Below are 17,652 nucleotides of genomic sequence, written 5' to 3'. Positions count from 1 at the left end.
GGAACAGTTAATTAATTAGGCAAACTCTTCCAGCATGGATAAAGATGACAAAACAGGAACTTTTTTCAGTTAAACTAATGCTGTTCATGGTAGGTTTCTGTTCCTTGTGATCTCCTTTTTGCTTGCATGTTAGGGGCCTGATGCAAAGCCCATTAAAGTCAGTGGAAAGACTTCTGTTGACTTCACTGGGCTTTGAATAGGCCCTAAATCAAGATTCATTTTTAAAATGTAAAAAAAAATTAATCGCTATAATAAATTCTGTGTCTTGATTATACTGATTCTTTTTCCTTTTTGAGTATATTGTCTGGCAGCACTCAGGACAAATGATATTATGTATACAGAATATTTGCCATTCTGCTATGTTACTTTTCAAAACTAACTGGCAACATCCATTTCAAACTACATTGTTTTTATTAAATGTTAACCTAATTACAGTATTTTATTACTGGACGGATATTTTCTCTCTGTTTTATCACTAGGTAAATTATATTAACACTTACAGCTCAGTACTGTATGAACAAAATACAGATACTTTCGAAACACTTGTTCTCTGAATAATGTAATCAGCTCTACCAGTTAGTCGTGACTCTGGTGAAAAGAAGTGCTTAGGTAAAGAGGCCTGGTTGCTAAGCAACAGGCATCAGAGGCTGAGACTCTTAAAACTACACTATATCGTTTTCTTTCCATGAGTAATAATTGTGCTTTCATATTAGAAATTTACAAAGGTCATATAGCTCTGCTTTTTTTCTTAAATTGGTGCTCATATCTGGATATTGCAGGGGGAAAAAGTGTCCTTGTTTAGGCTCCACAATATGAGCTCTTATTTCTGATCATTCTGCAGTGTACATCAATTCCTCCACCTCCCCAACTTTTTATTTATACGAGTAAATCATAGAATATCAGGGTTGGAAGGGACCTCAGGAAGTCATCTAGTCCAACCCCCTGCTCAAAGCAGGACCAATCCCCAAGTTTTGCCCCAGATCCCAAATGGCCCCCTCAAGGATTGAACTCACAACCCTGGGTTTAGCAGGCCAATGCTCAAACCACTGTGCTATCCCTCCCCCCTTATTGAACCTTTTTCAGCTATTTAATGATTTTTCATAACATTTCTCCTCCTTTGCATAAGTGGAATCAAAAATTTAAATTTATAGTTTGTGTGCCTATCAATAATCCTGTGATGCGGTTGCACTGACTTTAAATATACAGCAGAAGCAGCAACAACAAATTGAAGTGGGAAAAGTAATCTGAAAGTAGCACTCCATAGTCTATAAAAAAGAATTCTCCATTAAAACTACTTGTGCAGAAAAAAGGTGGAGTGAATATAAGGTCAGTAAGGTTGGGGTTAGTTGGAGCCAATGGGGAATGAATATGAATTCCCAAGTTGAGGGCTCCCCATTGAATGTCTCGCCTACCTCCCTAAATTCAGATCTTAAGATCTGTAAACGTCATTCTGGATGAAATAAGTTAGAGAATATCTATTTCTGTGCTCTCTCTCATTGCCAAGCTCACAAGGAAGAATCCATGGCTGTGAGGGGAGCAGGTCATATAATGGGGAGCACGTGCTTCACCTTTTCACTCTTTGCTTCCAGAGGCAATTACAATCTCTCTTCACTGCCCCCTGCTAAAGACTGTGGCTTAAAGCTATAATTTAGCTCTAAAGAACAAGTCAGAATGGTTTGTAGTAGAATGTATGCCATTCGTCTGCAGTTTTCTCATTATCCTGTTCACAGGATAATGTTCCTATACCTGGAAAGGTAGCTCTTATTTACTACTGTGGATTAACTTCATACAAGATTTATTCTACGTCTTCAATTATTCCCATCGTTGATGAAGGATTCCACAAAGTTTCACCCTTGGCCATGTCCTTCTGCACCCGATTCCTGGGTAGTGTTATCCATTTACAGGGCTTCAACTTTCATGTCTTTGATGATGAGTCACAAATCTAGCCCTTCATTCTGGACCTATCTCATTCTGTTCAAACCTGCATCTCAGCCTGTCTTTCTGACATCATCTCCTAAAGTTCAGCCATCAATTTAAATTCAATTGTACTTGTATCTTCCCTCTCCCAGGTACATGGGCTTGTAATCCGAGAGTTCTCTTTGACTTGACTGTTTCTCTAGACCAGAGTTGGGCAAACTACGGCCCACGGGCCACATCTGGCCCACAGGACTGTCCTGCCCGGCCCTTGAGCTCCTGGCCGGGAAGCTAGCCCCCAGCCCCTCCCCTGCTCTCCCCCCTCCCCCACAGCCTCTGTGCTTCCCACGCTCTGGCCCACTGCTCCTGCTGGGCAACGTGGCGGTGTGGCTTGCTGCGGCCGGGCAGCGGGGCTGTGAGCTCCTGCTGCTCTGAGCAGCATGATAAGGGACGGAGAGCGGGGGGCAGTTGGATAGATGTGGGAGTCCCGGGGGGCCTGTCAGGGGGCAGGGGTGTGGATAGGGGTTGGGGCAGTCAGGGGACAGGGAGCAGAGGGGCTGGAGAGGGGGTGGGGTTCAGGGGGGCGGTTAGGGGTGGGGGGTCCTGGGAGGGGGCGGTCAGGAGACAAGGAGCAGGGGGGTTGGATGGGTTGGGGGTTCTGAGGGGGGGCAGTCAGGGGATGAGGAACGGGGGGTTGGATAGATGTGGGAGTCTCAGGGGGCGTGGGGGGTGGATAGGGATCGGGGAAGTCAGGGGACAGGGAGCAGGGGTGTTGGATAGGGAATGGGGACCCGGGGGGAGCGGTCAGGGGACAAGGAGCAGGGGGCGTTGGATGGGCCGGGGTTTCTGAGGGGGGCAGTCAGGGGGCAGGAAGTGGGAGGGGGCTGATGGGGGCAGGGGCCAGGCTGTTTGGGGAGGCACAGCCTTTCCTACCCGGCCCTCCATACACTTTCACAACCCCAATGTGGCCCTTCAGCCAAAAAGTTTGCCAACCCCTGCCCTAGACCCATATATTCAGGCCATGTCTAGATCTTGCCACTTCTTCCTGCGTGGTATTTTTATAATCCAGCCTCTTGTGGAAGTTCATGTCACTGAAATTCTTATCTGGGCCTTTATCTTGTGTTGATTAGTGCAACCGCCTTTTCTCTTGAAATTGAAACCTTCTTGAGTCTATTCAAAACACTTGTCACTAGCATCCTTTTCCAGGCTCATCATTCTGACCACTCCTCCCCCCCTTCCTCCCTTATATCTTTCCATTAACTCTGCCTTCTCCATTGTATCAATCAATCAAACATAAGCTTTTTGACCTTATTTTTAAGGGACTTAATTGTTTGGCCCTACCCTACCTGTCAAACCAGTTATCCTATTGCACAATTGACTATCCTGTTTTCTCTGTCAGTGATGCTAGCCTTGACTGCCTCTTTGTTCAATTCTCCTATAAGCACCTCTGTGATTTCTCCTTTGCAGTTCATTACTTGTGGGAAGCAAAACTTCAAAATCCATCCTTAAGACTTACCTCAGGGATACCTACAGAACATAAAAATGGCTATATTGAGTCATTCCCGTGATCTGTCTAGCCCAGTATCCTGTCTTCTGACAATGGCCATTGCTAGATGCTTGAGAGGGAATAAACAGAACATGTGGTTGCATCCCTGACCACCTTGACTAACTAATAGCCATTGATGGGCCTGTCCTCCATGAACTTACCTAATTCCTTTTTGGCTTTCACAACATCCCCTGGCAATGAGTTGCACAGGTTGACTGTGCATTGTGTGAAGTACTTCCTTAAGTTTGTTTTAAACCTGCTGCCTGTTAAACACTCCCATCTAACCTTGCCTCCACAGATGGTAAGCTGAGACTACTGCTTATAATGCAAAAATGTAGTCTTACTGTAAGCATGTCCTCCCCCTGCTGCTGTCCTGATTTCTGTTTCATCCAGTCCTGGCCTCTTGTGATAAATCTAGACTGCATGGTCTTTTGGGCAGGGGATGACTATTTTAACTACCTATCTGTACAGCACATAGCAGAATGTGACATTTGATTGAGGTCCCTAGGTCAGTGGCTCTCAAACAAATTTTTGCTGTGGTCACACATGCAGGCATAGCAAATTCATGGTGGCTGTAGTTTTCACAGTTAAAATATTATACTAGTGATAGTCAAGCCACGTGGTTATTTGGAAGTATCATGTAAATAAAATAATAAATATTTTCAATGTAAAGAATGAGATCTGCTATTAATAATACCACACAAAAGTTACACCGTCCTGCATCTGCACTCCCTGGTTGACACTGTCAGCCCCGGAGCTGCTTTTGAGTCTAGGCTCTCCAGCAGCAGCAGCACCAGTTACATCATACAGCCTGTCCCAGTTGGTGTCATCCTGCTTCTGCCTGGCTCCTCCCACTGCAAGCTGATTATCCCAGAACTGGCTAGGTGGTCCCATGGCGAGTTACATGTCCCTCCTCCAATAAGATGTCTGGCCAGTCAGCACCCTGTCAGTGTCCTCTTGTCAGTCAAGACAAAGTAGGTGGGGTGAGGGGTCTTGTTCCCTCCCACAGCCAGAGGTGGCAGTTCTACTACGTACATTCTAATGAAACATCACGGTGCTCGCCTTGGGTTTGGGCTGCTGCTGCAGGGAGCAGAGCCAGTGGTGACAGCAGGGAGCTTGGGGAAGGGGCTCCAGGACCCTAATAGTCACAGTAGCCTCACAGGAAGCTCCTAGTGGCCTCATGCAAGCCTGTGTGCTACTGTACATCAGATAGTAGATAATAAATCATTTATTTTTGGTATGTTTTAAATGATCAGTGCCATGCTACAAACATGAATGTTTTTTTCTGAATTTACTAGAAGTGCAGTATAGAAAAACTTAGTGCAGTTTTCGTTACTATAAATGCAGATAAGTTAATTGCATGTATATGCTGCTACTCAGTGGAAGTTGTTATCAAAAGTATTACACTGTATTGTCAATGAGTTTTGTCATTTGAAGTGGAAAAGACTTTTCTAGGAAATTATTTGACTACGTTTCTGAGAGGCTGGGGGGAAATTTTAAATACTAAACCGTCCCATATTTCAAAATTTATTTTACATTTTAATATTATTTGTATAATAAGCTTTTAAATTACATATAGGACAGTACTATTGTCATTTGTAATCTGTACCTGTAGTGCAGGGGTGGGCAAACTTTTTGACCCGAGGGCCACATTGGGGTTGCAAAACTATATGGGGGGCTGAGTAGGGAAGACTCTGCCTCCCCAAACAGCCTGGCCCCCGCCCCCTATTCGCCCCCTCCCACTTCCCGCCTCCTGATTGCCCCCCCCCCGAACCTCCGACCCTTTCAACCCTTCCTGGTCCCTGTCCCCTGACTGCTCTGACCCCTATCCACACCCCACCCCGACAGGCCCCCTGGGACTGCCACACCTATCCAACCGCCCCCTGCTCTCTGTCCCCTGACTGCCCCGACCCATCCAACCTCTCCCACTTCCTGTCCCCTGACTGCCCTGACCTCTATCCACACCTCTGCCTCCTGACAGGCCCCCTGGGACTCCCACGCCTATCCAGCCCCCCCCCACCCCGTTCCCTGACCGCCCCCCCCCGAACCTCCATCCCATTCAACCGCCCCCTGCTCCCAGTCCCCTGACTGCCCCCCGGAACCCCCCGGTTCCTGCCCCCTTACCATGCTGGAGCCAGCCACACTGCCGCGCTGCCCAGCAGGAGCGGCGGGCCAGAGTGCTGGTGGCACGGCAACCTGAGGCTGCGGGGGAGGATGAATGATACATCTAAAGTTACAGAAATAGTAAGTAATAGCAAGGAAATGTGTTAGAGTATCTTTTGTTTTAGCTTGTGAATTTTCCCTGTGCTAAGAGGGAGGTTTATCCCTGTTTTTTGTAACTTTGAAGTTTTGCCTAGAGGGCAATCCTCTCTGTTTTAAATCTTATTACCCTGTAAAATTACCATCCATCCTGATTTTACAGAGGTGTTTCTTTTACTTTTTTTTCTTTATAATAAAGTTCTGTTTTTTAAGAATCTGATTGCTTTTTAGTGTCCTAAAAACCCAAGGGGCTGGTCTGTGCTCACCTGTTTACCTATTTGGTTGGTAGGTTATTCTCAAGCCTCCCCAGGAAAGGGGGTGAAGGGTCTTGTGGGGGATATTTTAGGGAAACAGGAACTCCAAGTGGTCCTTTTCCTGAATCTTTGTCTAACTCACTTGTGGTGGCAGCAGTGCCTATCCAAGGACAAGGAAGGATTTGTTCCTTGGGGAAGTTTTTAACCTAAGCTGGTAGAATAATAAGCTTAGGGGGTCTTTCATGTGGGTCCCTACATCTGCACCCCAGAGTTCAGAGTGGGACGGGAACCCTGACAACATCTTTCAAACCAAATGTTGTTACTAGAAATCAACATTTAATAGATTGCATTTATATCTAATACACAGTCAACTCAGGAGCTAAATATCAGGGGGTAGCCATGTTAGTGTGTATCCACAAAAACAACAAGGAGTCCGGTGACACCTTAAAGAGTAACAGATTTACTTGGGCATAAGCTTTCATGGGTAAAAAACCACTTCACTCAGGAGCTGGCCCTTTCCTTTGTTTAGAAAAACAAACAAACCCTGAAAGAGAAAACAGAAAAGAGTAACATAGTAGATGTATGGTTTCAGAGTAGCAGCCGTGTTAGTCTGTATTTGCAAAAAGAAAAGGAGTACTTGTGGCACCTTAGAGACTAACATTTATTTGAGCATAAGCTTTCGTGAGCTACAGCTCACTGAATGCATCCGATGAAGTGAGATGTAGCTCAGGAAAGCTTATGCTCAAATAAATTTGTTAGTCTCTAAGGTGCCACAAGTACTCCTTTTCTTTTTATAGTAGATGTATGTTTGCATTCCTTTGTCCAATTATTGGAAACAATGTTGTATTAATTGAAATATCTTGATTGTTACATTTTATTTTTGATTTTTGTACTTTTCTTGAAAAAACACTTTTAATGGAAAACTTCTCAAATGGCAAGATTGAAAATGTGTGCAAGCATAGCTTGATTTTCAGTCATTGTCAAGCTTGAAAGAGATGTTGCACATATACGTGAGTGATTTTTAAAAAAAAGTATACAGTACTTAGTAATTTTCCTTAAAATTATATTGTGTAAAAACTTTGCTTTTAGTACTAGAAATGGTTTAAATGGAAAAAGAGGCTAAATTAAAATAGGCTGGTGACCTTTCTATAAAGCTGGAACAGTGTCTTGTCTTCATAATCACATTTCATTAATTTATATTACAAATAATCCACCATAAATCGTGCATGTAAGTAAAGTATTTCCAAATTTTAAGTAGCAAATATCAGTATATATATCCTGCTTCTTTTTCTCTGTTCAACTGAGAAGCCACAATTATTATTTTAAACTTGGTTTGAAGACATACAGCAGGCCTTGCTGCAGTATGTGGTATCTATTTCCAAGTATTCTTCATTTTAAGTGATAAATAGCATGGGAAACAGAAAGCAATATTTACAGAGCTATAAATAATAATAAAAAAGCTTTATTAGACTAGACTTTTAACAAGAACCAGTACCAGCATGATGTAACAAGGGCCTTGCCTTGGTTGAGGAGATGGTGGGAGGGAAGCAAGATAAGCTTTTTAAGCAGAACTAAAAGAAAATGTGTAGCAGAGCAGCATTCATCGTTGGAAGGCCAAGAGGTGCTGGGGAAAAAATAGCATTAGAGAACTCAAACTTGACCCAAAGCTGGAGGCTGAACTCCATTACCCATATCTTCGTTTCATGAACTGAAATTCACCATTTAGTATTATTCAGTCCAACCCACACATATACAGAGGAAGACACATTGTAATATTAGGTTGAAAATATAAAAGTGGAAAGGCATAATTAATATGGCATGATTTTCCTCGTACAGACTTCTACAGCTGAAAATTATTATAAGTAGAAAAATGTGCTGAAGGTTATGCATTTCAGAAGAACCATGAGTCAGCAGTTATGGCAGTTGGACATTTTTAATTTTATTTTTATTTATGGTAAGTAGAAGGGAAGAAATATTAAAACAAGATTCACACTGAACTTTGTTCTTACTCTGATTTATATAAACTAGTGATGTCCTATTTAACAAGCAGGACTGGATTGGTGATTGTACTACAACACACACATGTTCCAATCTGTCAAGCTACTCTCCAAAAAAAATCCTGATCTACTTCGCCGCCCCCTCCCACCAAAAAAAAAAAACCAAACAAACAAACCCCCAAACCCCATATATATTATAATCTAGTATGGTAAAAGATACATGTTTATGATTCTGTGCTGTCTAAACCATACAAAAATACATTTGTCTTATATTATACACAAAATATAAAGTGATGGTATTAGCCATGGGATAAAATACATAATATACTCCTTTCTCTATGCATTCCAGCACCTATTTATGGTGTAGACTCCTTAGGCAAATCACTACCACAGGATTTGCCCTCATAGCTATCTCTAAAAGGTGCAACTTTGAGCATTTTTCCCAGGTTCATATGTGTGATTGGCTCCAGGGCTTCGAGCGGGGGCCTCAGGGCTTCTGATCTGCAGGAGCACCAGGGCTCAGGTCTTTAGACCTGGGGGAGTGTGCTGGGGCTAGGGGCTTCAGCCCCACAGGTCCATTCCTGGCGTCAGCCCTGTGGGGTGAGATGGGGCTCAGGGCTCCCCATGGCTCTGCTCCCAGTTTCAGTGGGGCAGGGGCACAGGGCTCAGGGCTTTAGCTACGGGGTTGGGGGAGCACTGGGGCTGAAAGTGGCATTCCCCCTCCCCCCCGTAGCTAAAGCACTGAGCCCCAGCGTCCCCGATGGGGCTGACTCCAGGAACGGAGCCATGGGGCTGAAACCAGGAATGTAGCCACAGGCCTGAAGCCCCAAGCCCCGGCACCCCCCAGAGGGCTGAATCCAGGAACGGAGCCACGGAGCTGAAGTACTGAGTCCCAGCACCCTCCCCAGGTCTAAAGCCCTGAGCCCCGGTGTTCCCGAGGGTCAGAAGCCTTGAGCCCCCGCCGACACCAGAACCCTGGTACCCTCCCCCGCAGCTGCAGCCCCCAACCTCCCTGTGGCTGAATTCTGGAGCCCCCTCCTGCCTGCGTGGCTGAAGTCCCAAAGGGCTTAAAGCCCTGAGGCCCCTCTGCTGGGGCCTGGTGTTTTTATAGTATGTTGGAGTGGGGGGGCCTCAGAAAGAAAAAGGTTGCAGTTCAGCATTTGCTGGGTTTTTCATCTCCAGTGCAGTCTGATTGATTACTTCCCTTCCTACAAGGTGTCCGGTTGACTGGTCAGTCTGTAACTCTGAATTTCGTATCTTTGAGGTTCAACTGTAATGGATGTTTTTAGAAAATGCAATGTGAGATATGGGCAGGTGTGATAATTTTTATATGAGTAAACATTAAATCTTCTACTCTTTTATGTTGTTGTATCCATGTTTTTAATATTTATCTGTGCAATGGTCTTAAACTTTGAATTGGCCCAGATGGGGCAGACTATTCATTTGATCAATATTAATTGGTGTCTCAAGTCACTGTCACTTAGCAATATCATTGAGGGGAAAAAAAGAATCTTTTATTCAATACTAGGTGGGCTATATTACATAAATATAGGAATTAGAAATGTCTTCAGACATGGAATGTTGAGCCATGATGGAATTATATATACTGGAATCAAACCATTTTACAGCTAAGTACATAAGAGAGGCTAAATTGTACAAGTTAAAATACTGCAGCTCTCATTCCTCCTTTTCCCCTCTGATCTTATTAGTATTTTGTGTATGCCTTTTTACCTCGCAAATGAAATGTATAGATTATGTCAGTGAGTTACCACAGAGGTTAATTAAGCCCTATAATTTTTGTATGATCAAGAATTCAGCCATTGTTTCAGCCACATATTGTATGTGTGTTTTATGTCTCTTCAGATCTGTAAACTTTGTAATGATGATTTTGATGAAAATCACATGCAGCTAATTTTACCAAAAGGAAAACACAAAAACAGATCAATATCAAGGAATTATTATACATCCTCGCTTGCTATATACTCGCTAACAAAGATAGTAATTCCTTGATATTGATCTGTTTGTCTTGTTGGCCTAAACAGTATTACTTATAGGTGGGGTATACTTGGCATGTTTAGGGACTGATGGAGAAGGGGACATAAGGGTTGTATTTCCTTCGCTAAAAACTAGAAAGGTTTACACTGAGCTCAAATTCTGGAGGTATTTAAAATAGGAAGATTTTGTTGAACATTTTTACTTCTCCATGCTTTTGTTTACTTACAGATGATATTTCTTTTGATCAATAAAAAGAAAAGGAGTACTTGTGGCACCTTAAAGACTAACCAATTTTCTCTAAGGTGCCACAAGTACTCCTTTTCTTTTTGTGAATACAGACTAACATGGCTGCTACCCTGAAACCTTTTGATAAATGTTATTGATTTTAAAACAGCTATACATAATGTACATAATGTGAGATACTGAAAAACTAAGTGGAGGACTACTAAACTACCTCCCTCCCCAATATCCATTCCTTAGTAATTCCATGTAGTTCTCACTTGTGTATGTGTGCTGCAGACACATTTGTCCAGTAGGTCACATTTTAACGATGTGTCGGAGTCCAATAAATTCTTTATAAGTGTTTTAGTTATTGTAATTTAATTTGCGACTTACAATGAAATCTGAATGTCTAGTCTAATGTATTTCACCATTGTCTCTCGTGGAAGCATATATTTAACTTGCATTTCCATTTGTCTTTGAATAGTGGAAATATACAAGAGGTAGTCTAAGCAGCATTGTATACAATTTTGATATTAATTAAGCAGGTGATGCAAGTTTTAATACTGAAAGAGCACAAAGAGATGGCTCAGGTGCTTTAGTGAAGCAAGAATGTAGATAACTTGAATTTGTATGAAACCTTGTTGATTGCTTCTGAAGTTAAAATAATTTTGCAAGGGTATAAAGCTAGATAGCAAACCCTTCAGCTATAAATCACCAAAAGAATCCCTGTAAATTCTCATATTATTTCAGTAATAAAATCAAAACACAATTGCAGTAAATAGTTACCTGTCTGGCAATGGTTAAACTTTTAAAATTTACTTTTTGAAAAGTAAAAATTCTTTGCAAGTGCTGTCAGATTGTGCATTTGGCCATTAACACCCTGAGTACCGGAGAGCGGTATTTAGTTTTATATGTGTATCTGATAGCATCGCCTAGAGCAGGGGTGGCCAACCTGTGGCTCCAGAGCCACATGCGGCTCTTCAGAAGTTAATATGTGCCTCCTTGTATAGGCACTGACTCCGGGGCTGGAGCTACAGGTGCCAACTTTCCAATGTGCTGGGGGGTGCTCACTGCTCTGCCACAGGCCCGGCCTCCACTCCACCCCACCCCACCCCTTCCCGCCCCCTCCCTTGAGCCTGCCGTGCCCTCACTCCTCCCCTTCCCTCCCCACCCCCCTCAGAGCCTCCTGCACACCACAAAACAGCTGATTGGGAGGTGTGGGGAGGGAGGGGGAGGCGCTGATTGGTGGGGCTGCCAGAGGGTGGGAGGAGGTGGGATGGGGGCAGCCGAAGTGGGCTTGCTGACATATTACTGTGGCTCTTTGGTACATTGATAAATTTTGGCTCCTTCTCAGGCTCAGGTTGGCCACCCCTGGCCTAGAGTTAAGATTGCCTGACATTGTCCATTTTATTTTCTTGTTTTCACTGGCTTATAACCTTTTGCCTAATAGCCCAAATGGTAAATACATTATTTTGCCAATTTAAAAAAAAAAAAAAAGCACAACTGTTTAATTGAGAAGCTCTGATGTTTCCATCCTTTGGAGAAGGGACTTGAAATTTGGCAGGAAGTGACTGGGGTGAGGGATGTGCCTTTGGTTGTTCCTGTGAAAATCAACCTAAATCTTGCCAAGTTGTGAGCCTCTTTTTCACATGTGCTCAGCAGAAACTTATTAGAGTTTGGCAGCTTAAATTCTCTGAAGATATTGTCTGTACCTAGCATGTTCTAGTGCAAGGCTGCAGGGGCTGAACAGGACTTCACCTGTAATTGCTCATCCCAGCTGCTGGGGACTGCTGTAGCACCAGGCACAGGAATGAGTGCAGGGAGACTTTCTCTCTTGTGCTCTCAGCTTTCTTAGAGGCACCAGGGTGCATAGTATAAGAAATACCACACAAGGCTAAGTTAAGAGTGAATGGGCAAATTTAATTCTGGCACTTCCTAACTGTTGAGTGCTTGACTTTGTCACCTTAGCATACTTTTACTATAATGTTTTTTTTTTTAAATTGTATATCTATATTAAAGAACTATGTAGAAGCTTTGATAGGGAGCTGGGCCCTCTTGGACTGTACAAACATGGAGATAGTCATGATTAGGGCTCTGTGTCTGTCACGGAGGTCACAGATCCTTGAATTTCTGCAACCTCCGTGACTTCTGCAAGAGCCAGTGTGGCTGATCCCAGGGTCACCCAAGCAGCTGGCCCCAGGGACAGCCACACCAGCCACTAATGGAGCGGCTCCGCAGCCATCTGCTCAGGTAGCCCCGCAGCCAGTTGCACTGGTCACTGCTAGAGCTGCCCCTGGGCCAGCTGCACCGGCTGCTGCTCAGGCGGTCCCAGGCAACTGGTCTGGGATGGTGGGAGCAGACGCGGCTTGACAGCCCCCAGCAGTGGCCCCAGGGGTGGCCAGAGCAGCAGGGGAGGCCCAATGGCAGCCGGAGCAGCGGCCCTGGGGGCAGCCAGAACACCCACTGGTACCACTGGCCCTTCCCTCAGAACAGTAGCCTGCCTCCCACCCAGATTAATTAATTAATGCCCCCCAGCCAGAGCAGTGGCTTGGCCCCGCCCCGCAGGAGTGTTCCCCCCCCAGATGGAGTCCCCCAAAGCAGTGGCTCCCTCTGGGGGCCCCCAGAACAGCAAGCTACCAGCTAAGATTTAATCAGGGGTATTTTTAGTACAAGTCATGGACAGGTCACAGGAGAGGGAGATAATAAAAGATAAACATATATACACCTACATTTTTGTTTTGTTTTGTAATTACGTAAATCTCAACTTTCATAAGTGCCCTTTAGTCCAGCCATAAATCACTGGTTGACTGCTTGTAGGTATTGTGGCACAAAAGGGCCTTGACTGTTATCAGAATTACTGTTATAGTTATTTTAAATACAATAGCACCTAGATTTCGCTATCAAAGACTAGGGCTCTATTGTGCTATGTACATTACAACAAATACATTTTAAAAATCCCTACTCCAGAGAGTTCACAGACTGGGCTAGTGACGAGATGCAACAGGTAGAAGAAACAGAAAAGGGGTGGGTAAAAGATAGGAGGACATTATAAAAAGTAAAATGAATACACTGTTCTTAATAAACAGTACGCAGCTCACTGCTTGCCTAGTCATTTCCAGATAGCAGTGTTCTGTAGTCCTCACACCAGAGCTAAGTTTTAAGCAGAGATTTGAAGGAAGACAAGGTGGTGGCTTTTTGGATTTGATGGGGAGTTCTCAAGCATAAAGGTGCTTGAGGGAGAAGCAGAAATAGAGGTGATCAACAGCTGTCATCATTGATTGGGGCATAGATGATGGTGGTTGCTAGGATAAAATACTGATATCTTGGAATAAAATAATTAAGGGACTTAAAGGTGAAGACAAAAGGATGGTATTTGATGCAGTGGGACAGAGGAAGCCAATGGAGGGATGCAAAGTGTTGGAGGTGATAAGGTTAGAGTGATGAGCTAGGAGGATGATCCCAGCATCAGCATTTTGAGTGGAGCTGGATGGGGTGGGGATTTACATTACACATGGAGAAACTTAGATGCAGGGAGAGCAAATGATTTTCTCAAGATAGTGCACTGAACAGTTGGATGACAGAGCAGCAAGTAGAACTCAGACTTCCTGATTCTTCTTCGATTAGATGCAGCCATGTATTCCACTTAGGCTTGTGCATGCTCAGTGTACCGGAGCTGTAGAAGTTCATCCCTAACCTTCCTCAGGCTGGAGTTGGAGCTTAGTGAGGTCTTAACCTCACAACTTTTCAATTCGTTTAGTATTCTCTTGTTGTATATAGTTAGTAGTATCCTTAGTGTTAGTTAGATTATTGTTAGTTGTATAAGTTTAGTTTTCCTCAGTGATGCCCTGACCAGGGTTTAAACATTGTCCTTCTTGTGGGGGAGTGATCCCCAATAGCAATTCCACACACGCAGTGCTTGCTCCATCTTGGCTATGGCCATGTTAAAGAGCATGGTGTGATCTGCAGATTGTTCAAGAAATTGACACAAGTGGCTTGTGACTTTCATCTGAAGCAGCACCTACTCGAACAGGCCATGGGGCCTGCTTCCACACCAAAGTGGAGATATGATTGCTCTCTATAAATACATCAGAGGGATAAATACCGGAGAGGGAGAGGAATTATTTAAGCTCAGTACCAATGTGGACACAAGAACAAATGGAACAAATGGATATAAACTGGTCATTGGGAAGTTTAGACTTGAAATTAGATGAAGGTTTCTAACCATCAGAGGAGTGAAGTTTTGGAATAGCCTTCCAAGGGAAGCAGTGGGGGCAAAAGATCTATCTGGCTTTAAGATTAAACTCGATAAGTTTATGGAGGAGATGGTATGGTGGGATAACATGATTTTGGTAATTGATCTTTAAATATTCATGGTAAATAGGCCTAATGGCCTGGGATGGGATGTTAGATGGGGTGGGATCTGAGTTACCCAGGAAAGAATTTTCTGTAGTATCTGGCTGGTGAATCTTGCCCATATGCTCAGGGTTTAGCTGATCGCCATATTTGGGGTCAGGAAGGAATTTTCCTCTAGGGCAGATTGGAAGAGGCCCTGGAGGTTTTTCGCCTTCCTCTGTAGCATGGGGCATGGGTCACTTGCTGGAGGATTCTCTGCTCCTTGAAGTTTTTAAACCACGATTTGAGGACTTCAATAGCACAGAACCCAGTGAGCTCTTGGGAAGCAGCTTTGGGCATCATGCCATGCTGACTCATCCAATTTTCAAGGAATTTACAGATGTGAGTGGGCCAGCTTCTAGGGTTCTGCAACCTCCTACCTAATTGGTCACATGATATTGACCCTGGTTGATTGGTGACCATATACAGTATAAACTTCCTGCTTCCTTTCTGGTCTTGTCTGAGCAACAAACAATTGCCCACTACTTTTTACTTGGACCCTGCTTGATTCCACCCCGCCTGACCCTGCCAGTTATCTTGCTGTACATTTCCCTTAGATTAGATCACCTGCCTATTGGACCACTTGTGTGAACTCGGACCGCTGATCTGGACTGCCCTTTGACTCACCTGACCCTTGAACATTATATGGTGTCTCATGTAGAAGGGCCTAAGCCATTTAAGACTTTATAGGTCAAAACCAAAAATTTAAATTCCTCCTAGAAACCAATAGGTATTCAGTGTAGTGCACTGGTGTCACGTGCTTCTGCTAGGATACACCACTTAAGGCAGTGTTCCCCAAATTTTTCAGGGTGCCCCCCCCCTTGAGCCAGGGCTTGGCGTGGGCAGAGGCAGGGTGGACACAGACAGGGGTAACGGGACCGAGGCTGGGGATGCAGCTGGCGGTGGGTCTAGGGCTGGGGCTGGGAATGGAGCCATAGCCAGGGGCCAAGGCTGGGGCAGGGCCAGGAGTGGAGCCGCAGCCAGAGCCAAGAGTGGGGCCAGGGCCAGGTGTGGGGCTGGGGGCTCTGACTCAGGGCTGGGCCAGAGCAGAGCTTGGGGTGGGGCAGGGCTGGATGGCGCTCCCCCACCATGGGGGTTGGCCCGGGCCCCTCTGTGCCCCCCTAGTGGGGCATGCCCCACAGTTTGGGGACCTCTGACTTAGGGTATGTCTACAGTTGGAGCTGGAGGAGTTAGTCCCATCTTGAGGAGACATGCTCAAGCTAGCTTGCTAACAATAGAGGGTAGTTGTGGCAGTGCAAGGGGCAGGACGGGCTAGCCGCACCAAGTATGTGCCCATGATCTTGGATGGGTATGTATTTGGCGTGGCTAGCCCTTCCTTCTGCCTGTGCTGCCAAGACACTCGTGTTTTTAGTGCACTAGATCAAGCAGAGCTCGCCAGAATATGTTTCCTTGAGCTGAGAGTTATACCTCCAGATCCAATTGTAGGCATACCTTTTAAAAAAAAAAAAAAAAAAAAAAAAGCTGCCACCTTCACCGTCTTAAGTTTCTAGGTTGATTTAAAACTTATGCTCACATAGAGTTTTGCAGTAGTTAAGTCTTTAGCTGACAAAGGGATGGATTGTGGTAGCAAGGTCAACAACTGGTTGTTATCTACTAGCCAAACATGGCAGAAAGCATTCCTTGACACTGCTGCTATATGATTTTTTTGGCAGCTGATGATTCAACAATTCCCCTGAGATTGTGAACTCTAGTTAAAGGTATGTTGCATTATTTGGCATTTGAGAATGCTGAAGAAATGACTCATTTCTGGATTTGAAATTTATAGCTTGAGAAAACATTCAACAAAGTAAACATTGATTCAGGCTTCCTTGGCTTTGCCATAACTTAATCAATGTATGAAAATAACCTTCTGTTTCATACTGGACTGATGGTGAACGACGTATCAAGATGTATTGCTTGATTATGTGAAAATCAAGGCAGTTTGGAAGGATTTGACTGAATCTGTACTGTCACTTATTCAAAATACGTTAATCCAGATTACATTCCCATTTCAGCTGATGGAAACTAGACCAAGTGCATATTCCCACATCAAAAATCATAAACTCAGAAAATTAGTTTGAATTTCAAATTCTCAGCATTATAGTGGGTTATTACTCCCTCTATGGATAATCTCTGTGGAAGCATTTTGGGCTCTGGTGACCATGCATGCATGTGTGCAGTGTTTGAGAGTGAGAGAGAAATATCCAGGATATTAGTCTGGCATATTTTACTGCTGGGTGAAATCTCATTAGATCATGTATTTATTTATGTTTAGTATCTAACAAATAGAAATAGTTACTAGTTGCTGTTTGATCAAATAGCAAAAAAAATGGATTTGTGACATCCCTGATTTGAAGTAGTATTTTTCTTGGTATTAAGCCACCACTAGAGCGGGTCAAATAGTTTAATGAATTTTGCTCATGCTTCTGAAAAAAATATTATAATTTTTTTCCATTCTTTGCCCATCTTTATCCCTGCACTGGCCTCTGTGTTTCCCCTTTCTCTGTGTCTCTGTCCTTTTATTTATTTATTTAAAATGACACAAACATTTAAAAAAAACAAGAGGGAGAGACCAAATTCCAGATGAATTTGACTTTACAACATAATTTTTAGATGCTATCATGAGGGACTTCAAAACTATAAAAATCAACTTTTACAAATGATACATTGGAGAGAAACTGTGCCACATTCTTGGAATAATATCCTATTGCTGTACAAATGCTATATACGTTATTTTTTTTTAAAAGTATCATTTACGACTGTAATTTGTGTGCAGATGTGATACATTTTGTATTTGTGTATAACACTTGCAGGCATTTATTACAAATGCTGTCCTAATTGTTATTACATAATTGGTAGGGACTGTGGTCTTCAGCTGAACAAGCAGATTTGTTTGGGTTAAGTGCTTGTTAATTACACCACTTCTATTTGACTTCTTTTAATTTGGGCCAATATATTGTACTGCAACTGAATTTTGATAATTCTAGCAGAAATAATTTTAAATTCCTTTTAAATAAACTATAATGATATTGATACACTTTTTTCAGAGGTATTGACACAGAAAATCGCTAAT

At 43.6% G+C, this 17,652-nt stretch overlaps 1 protein-coding gene across 7 annotated transcripts in view; it reads left to right on the top strand.

Moving 5' to 3' along the window:
- Window positions 1-17,652, top strand: part of ZC3H12B (zinc finger CCCH-type containing 12B) — a 98,360-nt gene that overhangs the window by 44,794 nt on the left and 35,914 nt on the right. The gene's annotated exons all lie outside the window — the stretch shown is intronic.

The sequence above is a fragment of the Caretta caretta genome, chromosome 9 (genome assembly GCF_965140235.1).
Source record: "Caretta caretta isolate rCarCar2 chromosome 9, rCarCar1.hap1, whole genome shotgun sequence".
Classification (NCBI taxonomy): domain Eukaryota; kingdom Metazoa; phylum Chordata; order Testudines; family Cheloniidae; genus Caretta; species Caretta caretta.
This window is presented reverse-complemented; position numbering and strand designations above follow the sequence as displayed.